The sequence below is a fragment of the Aegilops tauschii genome, chromosome 1, assembly GCF_002575655.3.
Source record: "Aegilops tauschii subsp. strangulata cultivar AL8/78 chromosome 1, Aet v6.0, whole genome shotgun sequence".
In the NCBI taxonomy this organism is placed as follows: Eukaryota; Viridiplantae; Streptophyta; class Magnoliopsida; order Poales; family Poaceae; genus Aegilops; species Aegilops tauschii.
In genome coordinates this window covers 228919704-228930895 of record NC_053035.3, presented here as the reverse complement: position 1 = coordinate 228930895, position 11192 = coordinate 228919704, and the positions used below count along the sequence as shown (strand labels likewise).

Below are 11192 nucleotides of genomic sequence, written 5' to 3'. Positions count from 1 at the left end.
CTGCTTGTTCATCGTGGAAAGCTGAGCCCCAATATCACAAGATTTCTGCAGTATAAGCCATATTAGTTGACCGAGATAAAAATAAATCACAGTGATAGGTACTCTAAGACTACCGTCGAATCAAACATTCAACGACAGTCTCGGGGACTACACCCAGTGGGTGCACTTGGCGTGCCCCCACTAGTTGGAATAAACACTCGACATGGCCTACCCAGCGCGAGAGTAAAAAAAAAGCAGTTCTCAGACCATAGTCGACTGCCCGCAGTCAACCACGGTCTCGGGGACTACACCTAGTGGGTGCACTTAGCGTGCCCCCACTGGTTCTGATGTCATTCGACCTGGCCAGTCCAGACCGAGTGACAAAATTCAGATGCTCAGACCACAGTCGACTGCCCGCAGTCAACTATGATCTCGGGGACTACACCCAGTGGGTCCACTAAGAGTGCCCCAACTAGTTCAAAGATTCAATTCAAGACGACTCAAATTGACTCATGCAACTTCAAAACAGTCACACCCCAGTGGGTGACCGGATGAGAAATATGATCAATCAGAAATCAACTAACCTGGACATTGGTCTGCAGAGCAGCTCCGGCGTTGAAGGCCACCTGACTGGCCTCATGCACCACTTTCATTTGCCCCATCACAAGGTTCAACTGAAGAAGAGCTTCCTTGGCGGCAGACGGTGGGTCGTCCGGGGTTTGATACGCAGTGAAAAGCGATGATGGCAGAGCAGTCGGAGCAACCGCTGGGTCTGATGCGTGGAGTTGTATTGGTGCAGCAGAAGTCTGAGCAGCTGATCCTGATGGGCAATTAGTCAATAGCGAGATAGCGAAAGTGACGTTGGTACGTGCCGGATCTGTCGATCGCTCGACTGCCCTCCCAGGCATCTCAGTAGACTGAGGAACCTGGGCCTCAGGCGCTTTCCCGCTCAGTTCCTTGTCCCTCCTCCTCCTTCCCCTCAGCGATACTTCTTCATCATCGTCCGGGAGCACAACAACGTCCCGTGGTGCTGCAACAAACAGATAAAGTCAAAGAGATAGCTGACAAACAATCCAGTCGTCCAAATAAATTTGAGTCGGGCAGACTTAATGGCTTTGGAGGTAGCTGCGTTGTCGGTTTCCTCGTCGTCTGGGGTCTTGTCGATATCCATATCAGTCGCAGCCGAGGCCGGGCTGTAAAGGTTCATCATCCACTCGGTCAGTACAACAGAATCAGTCAGAACAAGAAAATACGGGGAGAACATTTACCCAGAAGCAACAGGAACGTCCATCTTGATTCTAGGCAAGGTCTTCCGTGCCGTCAAAGGATTGATCTTGGGCTGCTTGGTGACCTTCGCAGCCAATTCTGGAGTCGAAGACCAAGCGCGCTTTTGAGATGGAGCGCTCGAGGCCACAACCTTGCCGCGCCTGCCCGCGGGATCATGGTGCTGCTTGGATCGACGTTCGGAACGAGGTGGTGAGTCGGCTACCTCCTCGTCGTCCGACTCATCGCTCTCATCTTCATCATCGTCGGTTAGTGACTCCCACTCGCCGCTCTCCTCCGCGCTGTCCTCGCCTCATGGTCCTGCTCCAGAGCTTGTTCGCCATTGGGCATTGAGTACATCTCTGTATAAATCTGCAAAACAAGGAGCCGAGTGGAAATCAGTCGGATCAACAAACAGTCAGAAAACACATCCAAATTCAATCAGTTGTAGTGGCCAAACCTTGTCTGGCTGGTTGCTGTCGCTGAAAGGGTTGACTCTCCTGGCGCCCCTGGGTTGTCCTTGTTCCCGGTGATGCCCCTTAGCCACTGGGCCACTGTTTTGGCCGCCACCTCCTCCGGATGAACCCGAGCGGTATCACCAGCCCCGGAGTACATCCACATGGAGTGGTCACGAGCTTGGAGTGGTTGAATGCGCCGACTGAGGAACACCTCCAGCAGATCCATGCCGGTGACACCTTGGTTGATCAGTTGGACTACTCTCTCGACCAGCATGCCCGTCTCCGCCTTCTCCACGGTGGTCACTTTCAACGAAGATGGAGTTTGAACATGATCAAAAGAGAAAGGGGAAGTCCAGTCGACTGGCCTAGGGTCACGATATCCTGGCAATAGAACCAGGTCGACTGCCAGCCCCTGACCGACTCAGGAAGAGTCATCGAAGGGAAGGAACTCCTCTTCCTCTTCTGAATACCCAGACCCCCACACATCTGGATAACATGGGTTTTCTCGTTGTTCGAGTTCGCTTTCTTCACTGTTTGGGAGCAGATGGTGAAAATGTGCTTGAAAAGACCCCAGTGCGGTCGACACCCCAGGAAATTCTCGCACATGGACATGAATGCGGCAAGATATGTGATGGTGGTGGGAGTGAAATGATGGAGTTGAGCCCCGAAGAAATTCAAGAAACCTCGAAAGAAGGGGTGTGGAGGAAGCGAGAAGCCGCGGTCGACATGAGTGGCGAGCAGAACATTCAACCGGTCACGGCTGTGGCTCCGTTTCCCCCTCCGGCAGCCGTGCGGACTCATGAACGATCAGCCCTAACTCGGCCATATCATCCAAGTTTTCCTGCCGAAGTGAGGATCGGATCCAATCTCCCTGGATCCAACCCGACGGCAGCCGAGCGCGATGAAGATCCCCGATTCGTCTTCTTGCTTTTCGCCGCCCCCGTCGCCTTCTTCGCGTGTTCCAGCGCCACCGTTTTCTCCTTCCCCATGGCGGCGGAGCGGCGGCGTCGAGAGTGGAGAAGCCGAACGAGGTAAAGGAGCAAGAGGAAGAAGAAGGAGAATGGGCACGTACAGTGCGGACGCCTCGGCCTCGCCGCTTTTAAAGGCCTACTTCCGAGTGGCTGACGCGTGGGCCCGAACGATCCTGTCAAATCCCTTAACAGTCGCACACGGGATACGTGGCAAAAAAGGTGGCGCGGAAATCTAAATGTCCTACTTATCTACTCCGCTTACCACGGCGCGCTCCGCCTGGCGCGCTTCCACCAAAATTTCGAATCCCGCGAAATCCGGGATCCTCTACAACCGATCACGCCAAAGATTCCATGTCAAGGATAACACTCGACGGATGATGTTATAAAAACCAGTCGGTCATTTCTGAATCAATCAAGGCGACTGAAACAAAGCCGAAGTTCCAACAACTGGCATCATTTGGAGATGAAAGCAAGAGTCAAAGCAAGGTCAACTTCAACCTTCTTTTCACTCGGACCTCAATCCATTCGGGGGCTAATGATGAGGACATAGACCTAGGGTAGGGTAATAGGCCTGACCTATACGTCCTACCTAAGGTCCTTGTCTTAGAAGCAAAGAGGTTCAAGAGTAAATAGAGGGGACCCAACAAAGGTGTCGAGTGCAATCCACTCGACCTACCATTCACTCGGAGACCCCCTCTTATTTAGGTCACTCGACCACTAAACCACTCGACATAAAGAAGACCTAAAGCCACTCCGCGCAGCAACGGTCGGGCATTTACCCTTAGACTTAATAGTCATTTATAGCACTTTACTACAGACGTTACCTGTAACGCTCCTCTTTATGAACATTGAACCCTGTGTAACGGAGGGGAGTTGGGGTCCTGGCGCACTCTATATAAGCCACCCCCTCCTCTGGGACAAGGGTTCGCACCCCCTGTAACACACACGCATATAATCCAGTCGACCGCCTCCGGGCTCCGAGACGTAGGGCTGTTACTTCCTCCGAGAAGGGCCTGAACTCGTAAAACTCGTGCGTACAACTTCTCCATAGCTAGGATCTTGCCTCTACATCCTTACCCCCCATTCTACTGTTAGACTTAGAACCACGACACCCAGCATAGATGTCCTCAGGGATTTCAAATGCAGTGTTGATCTCAGGCCTCTTTCCTCCTTTCTGTGGCTTCTTTCCATCAGCCATTTTCTTCACATGAGGAATTTGAACAATTGAATTCTCTGAAGAAGTATGCAAACTTTCTTCGAGGAACGCTGCAAATGAGGTAAGTTGATGAGAACCTAGTGATTCAGCTGCGGACATGAGTACCTGTGAACAGAGTATAGTTGCGAGGAATTTGAAGAGGTCATATGCGTTCTCAAAAGATTTTTCAAAAAGAACAAGTTTGAGGAATTTGACCAGATGAGTCTTGAAAAATTTCACTAAACGTTCTTTGTCTTAGGTTCCAGAGTTGTATAGATCGAATATCCACACAATTGAGGAATCTTGAAGAAAAATTATTGATTAGAGAAACGAATCAAGAACAGATGACATGTGAGGTGTTTAGTGTGTGAAGATTTTGAAGAATAAACACCTTTGAAGATTTTGTAGAAATCATTTGAATCAAAGAGGGCAGTAAAAGTAACTTTTAATTACCCTGAACGAAGAACACAATAAACTGTGAGGTAGAGATGAGAAGTTTGTCTGTGCAGATCTACCACGCCCTAACTCGGCGGAGGAAGACGGCTATGGCGGCGGCGGAGTGAAGATTTCCGCGGCCAGCGCGAGTATGGCGGCGACGAGGCCGAGGGAGTGAAGCTCTTCCTCACCGGCGACGATGAAGTAGCGGCGGCGCTAGGGTTTGAGAAGCTCGAGCTGGAGAGAGGTCGGGCGGAGTAAAGGAAGTGAGGAAGGGGAGAGGGGGTATTTATAGCCACGGTGAAAAACTGTTCGCCCGAAGAAATTGGACGAATGTGCCCCTGACCCTTCTCATTCGCTTGACATGTGTCACCCACGTACTGAGAAGTGGATATCGTGTTAGATCGTGGGTGAATAGATAAGTATTTCGTGGGATGCGGAACGGTTTGAGCGGCAAAGCCGAAAATTTGGATAAGATAAGTTAAAAGTTCCATTCACAAATTCTTCAGCTGACAAGGACACAGTGAAGATTTTGAACGAGTTTCAACTAGAACGCACATGAAGAATTTGTGAATAGGTTGGGTTGAGTATAGCATAGAGGGGGACGGGTCCGATCACATTCACTTAGCAGAAAAAAAACAACTTGAAGAATTAGCCATAAGTGAATGCTGTAGAGGACATAAACTCATATATATATATATAGCCAATGAAGAAAATCGACAGAGAAGGTGAAGACAATGCAAAGTTGGAGAACATGAACAACTGAGGAATTTCAAAAACCGAAAAAACTCAAATTGAAGATTTTCAACTTTTGTGGTGGCGTGACCCACCGTATAAGAATGATGATTTCAGACACCGCGTACAATTGTCGTAGGGCTCTGAAAATCAAATTCTTCATTAATTTCTTCACACTTAGAGTGTTATTCTTCATTGATTGAAGAAAAACGTTTCTTCATGTGTTGCACATCTAAGTCATCAATTTTGCATAAGTGTTAGGATGAGTGTCCTTTTCAAAGAACATTCGAAGATTCTAGGATATTTAGTTCACACCGTAACTTGCTAAATCTCTTCTCATCCATGGGCTTTTTGAAGATATCGGCTAGCTGTTCTTCAGTCTTCACATGCTCAATAGAAATGTCGCCCTTCAACACATGATCGCGAAGAAAATGATGACGAATCTGAATGTGCTTTGTCTTCGAGTGCTGAACTGGGTTGTGAGCAATCTTGATGGCACTCTCATTGTCACAGATGAGAGGCACATTCTTCACGTTGACGCCGTAGTCCTTGAGAGTTTGCTTCATCCACAGCAATTGAGCACAACAAGAACCAGCAGCAATGTACTCAGCTTCAGCAGTAGACAGTGATACGCAGTTCTGTTTCTTCGAGGACCAACAGACCAAAGATCGTCCGAGGAAATGACATGTACCAGATGTTGACTTGCGGTCCACACGATCACCAGCATAGTCAGAGTCAGAATATCTAATGAGATCAAAAGCCGAGCCCTTGGGGTACCATAATCCAAGTGTTGGTGTGTGAGCTAGATATCAAAGAATATGTTTCACAGCCTTATGGTGTGATTCCTTCGGTGTAGCTTGAAATCGGGCACACATGCAAACACTAAGCATAATATCTGGCCTAGATGCACATAAATACAGTAAAGAACCAATCATGGAGCGGTATACCTTTTGATCAAAGTCAATACCATTTTCATCAGTGCACCGGTGGCCATTTGTGGGCATCGGAATTTTGACGCCTTTGCAATCTTGTATGCCGAATTTCCTCAGTACATCCTTGAGGTATTTCTCCTGAGATATGAATATGCCATTGCGCTGTTGACGAATTTGAAGACCTAAGAAGAATTTCAACTCTCCCATCATAGACATTTGATATTCTTCCCTCATCATATAGGCAAATTCATCACTATAACGTTGGTCAGTACAACCAAAGATAATATCATCAACATATATTTGGCACACAAGCAATTCACCATCATAAGATTTAGTGAAAAGAGTAGGGTCGAGTGAACCGGATTTGAAGCCTTTCTTCATGAGGAACTCCTTCAAAGTATCATACCATGCCCGAGGGGCCTGCTTGAGGCCATAGAGGGCCTTATTGAGTCTGAAGACTTTGTCAGGATGCTTTGGATCTTCAAAACCTGGGGGTTGAGCAACATATACTTCTTCCTCAAGCTTACCATTGAGGAATGCACTTTTCACATCCATTTGATATAAAGTGATATCATGATGGTTAGCATAAGCAAGTAATATGCGAATAGCTTCAAGTCTACCAACAGGTGCAAAAGTTTCATCGAAATCAATTCCTTCAACCTGTGTGTAGCCTTGAGCTACAAGCCGTGCCTTATTCCTCACCACAAGGCCATTTTCATCTTGCTTGTTGCGGTAGATCCACTTTGTGCCAATGATATTGTGCTTGCGAGGATGTGGACGTTTAACCAGTTCCCAGACGTTGTTGACTTCGAATTGATGTAATTCTTCTTGCATGGCTTGAATCCACTCAGGCTCCAGAAATGCTTCATCTACCTTAGTGGGTTCTGTGATAGCAACAAAAGCATAGTGCCCACAAAAGTTAGATAAATGTTAAGCTTTTGAGCGTGTGAGAGGACCTAGTGCTTCAATGTCATCGATGATCTTTTCAACTTGCACTTCTTTTGCAACACGAGGATGAGTAGGTTGTCGTCGAGGAATTTGATCAGCATTTTCTTCAGCACCATTTTCTTCAGCATTTTCTTCAGGTGCATTAGCTCGACGTTCTTCACGTTCTGGAATGAATTCTTCAGCAGATTCTTCGGTAGGAATGACATCCTCAGTAGCCTTGAACTTGATAGTTTCCTCAGGTGCTTGTTCATCTATCACAGAGGGTAGGAGCTCTCTTTGCAAGCCATTAGTTTCATCGAACCGCACATCTACAGTTTCAACAACCTTGTGAAGAATGTTGTTGAAGACTCTGTAGGTGTGCGAGTCCTTTCTGTAACCAAGCATAAAACCATCATGTGCTTTCGGTGCAAATTTAGCATTGTGATGAGGATCTCTAATCCAACATTTAGCACCGAAGACTTTGAAATAACTCACATTGGGTTTCTTGTCAGTGAGGAGTTCATAGGCAGTCTTCTTGAAGAATTTGTGAAGATATACCATGTTGATGATGTGGCACGCAGTATAAATTGCCTCAATCCAAAAGTGACGAGGCGTCTTGTACTCATCAAGCATAGTGCAAGCCATCTCCACAAGAGTTCCGTTCTTGCACTCCACGACGCCATTCTGCTGAGGAGTATAAGGAGCAGATAACTCATGAGTAATACCAAGTTCATCAAGATAGTCATCAAGACCAGAATTCTTGAACTCAGTTCCATTGTCACTTCTGATGTGCTTGATCTTCACACCAAAGTTGGTTGAATCCCTCGAGGAAAATCTTTGAAGACTTCCTGCACTTCATGTTTGTAAGTAACAATGTGTACCCATGTGTATCGAGAGTAATCATCAACAATAACAAAGCCATAGAGAGATGTGTCATTTGTGACTGCTGAGTAATGGTTAGGACCGAAGAGATCCATATGAAGCAATTCAAATGGTCGAGTAGTGGTCATGATAGTCTTCGCTGGATGCTTAGCCTTGGTCATCTTTCCAGCTTCACAAGCTCCACACAAGTGATTCTTGAGGAATTTGACATTATCAATGCTAATGACATGCTTCTTCTTCCCAAGCGTGTGCAAATTCCTCATGCCTGCATGACCCCATAGCCAGCCTTCTGAAGCTTTTGCAAGTAGGCACACGGCTGGTTGCGGTCCTCTAGAGAAATCAACAATATACAAGTCTCTTCTCCTAAAGCCTTCGAAGACTTTGGAATTGTCAGCTTCCATAACCACAACACAACGATACTTTCCAAAGACAACTACCATATCAAGATCACAAAGCATTGAGACAGACATGAGGTTGTATCCTAAGGACTCGACAAGCATGACTTTGTCCATGTGTCGATCCTTTGTGATCGCAACCTTTCCTAGACCCAATACCTGACTTTTGCCTTTGTCAGCGAAGATGATATGCTTCAGATGCGATGGTGATAAGGGACATCCATCAATAGATTCTTGTCACCAGTCATGTGATTTGTACATCCACTATCGAGGACCCACTCAGTGGCTTTGGGTTGATCATCCTGCAGATGAATTAGTGCAGCTTACGAACTTTATATACTTCATCATTGAAGAATATGACATCACAATTCATCAGACCAATTTCATCAAGCAGTGCAACAGTTAAAAACAGTATGAGGACGTGAGAAATGAAAGTTCATTTCTTCATGATTAGCTTGTGTCCTTTCAGGCACTTTTCAGGTCTCCAGCAAATTCTTCAGATGTTAAAGTACGTCTGGAGACCTGACCCTGCATAAAAGATTAGTTCTTTTTCTTCACCACCCACATCTGAAGGGGTGGCAAAGAGTTCATCACTCTGCGAGCTCCATACGAGAAAGGTGGCATAGAAGCCAATCCATTTCGTTTTACATAAGAGGAGTTAGGGTAAGCATATGAATAAGCAGAGAAATTCTTCGAGGACTTATGAACATAATGATTAGAAGAATAATGCTCATATTCATAGCCCTTAGCTCTTCCCTGCGAAACAGAGTTGTTAGCACGATGATGTTCATATGAGGATTTTGATCCTTTTGAGGAATATGATGAATTTGGTCCATATGAAGAATTTGATCTGGGGTTCCTATTCTTCACAGGTGGTGTCATGAGGACATTCACCTGAAGACTTTCAAGGCACCTTTTGGGAACCCAGATTTTCTTCATAGGAGAACCGTTCCTGCAGTTAGTGCCAACATATCTAGCAAATACTTCACCATTCTGATTTTTAAACAGTTTATAGTTGGAGTCAAATGACTCATCAGAAGAATGAGAAGATTCACATGTAAAGCCAGATAAATTAGATGGATCAACTGGAGGTCCCTTTGCAACAACCCATGAGGTTTTGGGGTACTGCTCAGGCTTCCAATATGTACCATCAGCATTAAGTTTCCTCTCAAAGGCAATACCCTCTTTCCTAGGGTTCCTGTTGAGGATCTGCTTTTTAAGCACATCACAAAGAGTCTGATGCCCTTTGAGGCTTTTGTACATGCCTGTCATGTACAATTCCTTCAGCCCTGCATCGTCAGTGATACTAGCAATGTCCTCAGATGAGGAATTAGTGATAGCAGAGACAGTTGAAGAATTTGTAGCATTAGAAGAATTTGAACATTCAGGTGAAGAATTAGCAGATTCACGTTCAATGCATTTCAAACATGGAGGAACAAATTCTTCCTGAGGAGTGCTGATTTGTTGAGCAAGTAATGAATCACGCTCCTTCTGAAGATCTTCATAACTCACTCTTAGCTTCTCAAGATCTTGCTTTTTTGAAGAAATTCATAAGAAAGCTTCTCATGATCAGATAAGAGAGTGTTATGATGACCTTGAAGGTTGTAAAACCTAGTCTGAAGTCTCTGAAGATTTTCAGTCAAGGTTTTAGTGCGATCCATTTCTTCACCCAACATATCATCGCTCTTATTTAGCATGTATTGAACTTTTTCCAAAGCTCTTGGTTGTTTAGTGGCAAGGGAAGCAAGTTTGACATAGCTGGGTCCAAATTCATCATCACTTGACTCGGATAGGTAGCATTCAGTTACCTCAGCACTTTTTGCCATAAGGCATGATGAAGAGGATGATGATTCTGGTTCGAATGTCATCGCTTTGAGAGATTCCTTGAAGTCCTCAATCCAAGGATCATGACGGGTTCGATGACCTTCATAGACCTTAGAGAGACGGTCCCAGATAAGCTTCGCATGATTGAGATGCATGATGTTCCTGAACTGATTTTGAGACAGACAAGAGCAGATGACGTCCTTCGCCGTGAGGTTGAGAAGAGTGTACTTGCGAATGTCATCAGCTTCCGCCGTCTTGCACAGATCGGTAAGACCAATCTCAGTGACGGTCCACAGTTCGCTGTTCATCGCCATGAGGCGCTTCTTCATCATGGCCTTCCACTTGGGATACTCGTGACCGCCAAAGATGGGGTATGTCACTTTCTTCATACCTGCGGTTGACATAACTAAAACTCCAGGCGGTTAAACCAAAATCACACAGAACAAGGGAGTACCTTGCTCTGATACCAATTGAAAGTGCATTATATCGACTAGAGGGGGGGTGAATAGGCGATTTTTATGAATTCTTCACTGAGGAATTTGCTAGTGAGGAAATTCCTTAGCGAAGAACTACTTGCAGCGGAATAAGTACTCAAAAGTATGCATAGCAGAACACAAGCATGGTCATCATGATGAAATGAAGACAAGCACAGAGTACAAAAAGCGTAAACACAGGATGAAGAGAAACAGACTGAAGAAATTGAACTGAGGAGATTGAGAAAGTCTTCAGTCAAAGTCTTCAAACACAGATATGAACAAGTGCACAACACAGTTATGAGGAAATGAAAGATTTGAGGAAATAGAACCAGTTGGCTTGGTGAAGACAATGATTTGGTAGACCAGTTCCAACTGCTGTCTCAGTTGTACATCTGGTTGGAGCGGCTAGGTATTTAAACCTGAGGACACACAGTCCCGGACACACAGTCCTCACCGTATTCTCCTTGAGCTAAGGTCACATAGACCTCGCCCAATCACTCGTGGTAAGTCTTTAGGTGACTTCCGAACCTTCACAAACTCGGTCACTCGGCGATCCACAATTCCTCTTGGATGCTCTAGACCATGACGCCTAACCGTTTGGAAGAAGCACAGTCTTCAACGGTAACAAGCGTCGGATCCATGCAGGATCAATCTCTTCAGTGATGCTCAATCACTTTGGGTTTGTAGGTGTTTGGGTTTGGGTTTTCCTCACTTGATGAT

At 45.8% G+C, this 11192-nt stretch overlaps 1 pseudogene; it reads right to left on the bottom strand.

Annotated features, from left to right (window-relative positions):
- Positions 1 to 8712: 8712 nt before the first annotated feature.
- Positions 8713 to 10385, bottom strand: LOC141028089 (uncharacterized; annotated as a pseudogene).
- Positions 10386 to 11192: the final 807 nt, after the last annotated feature.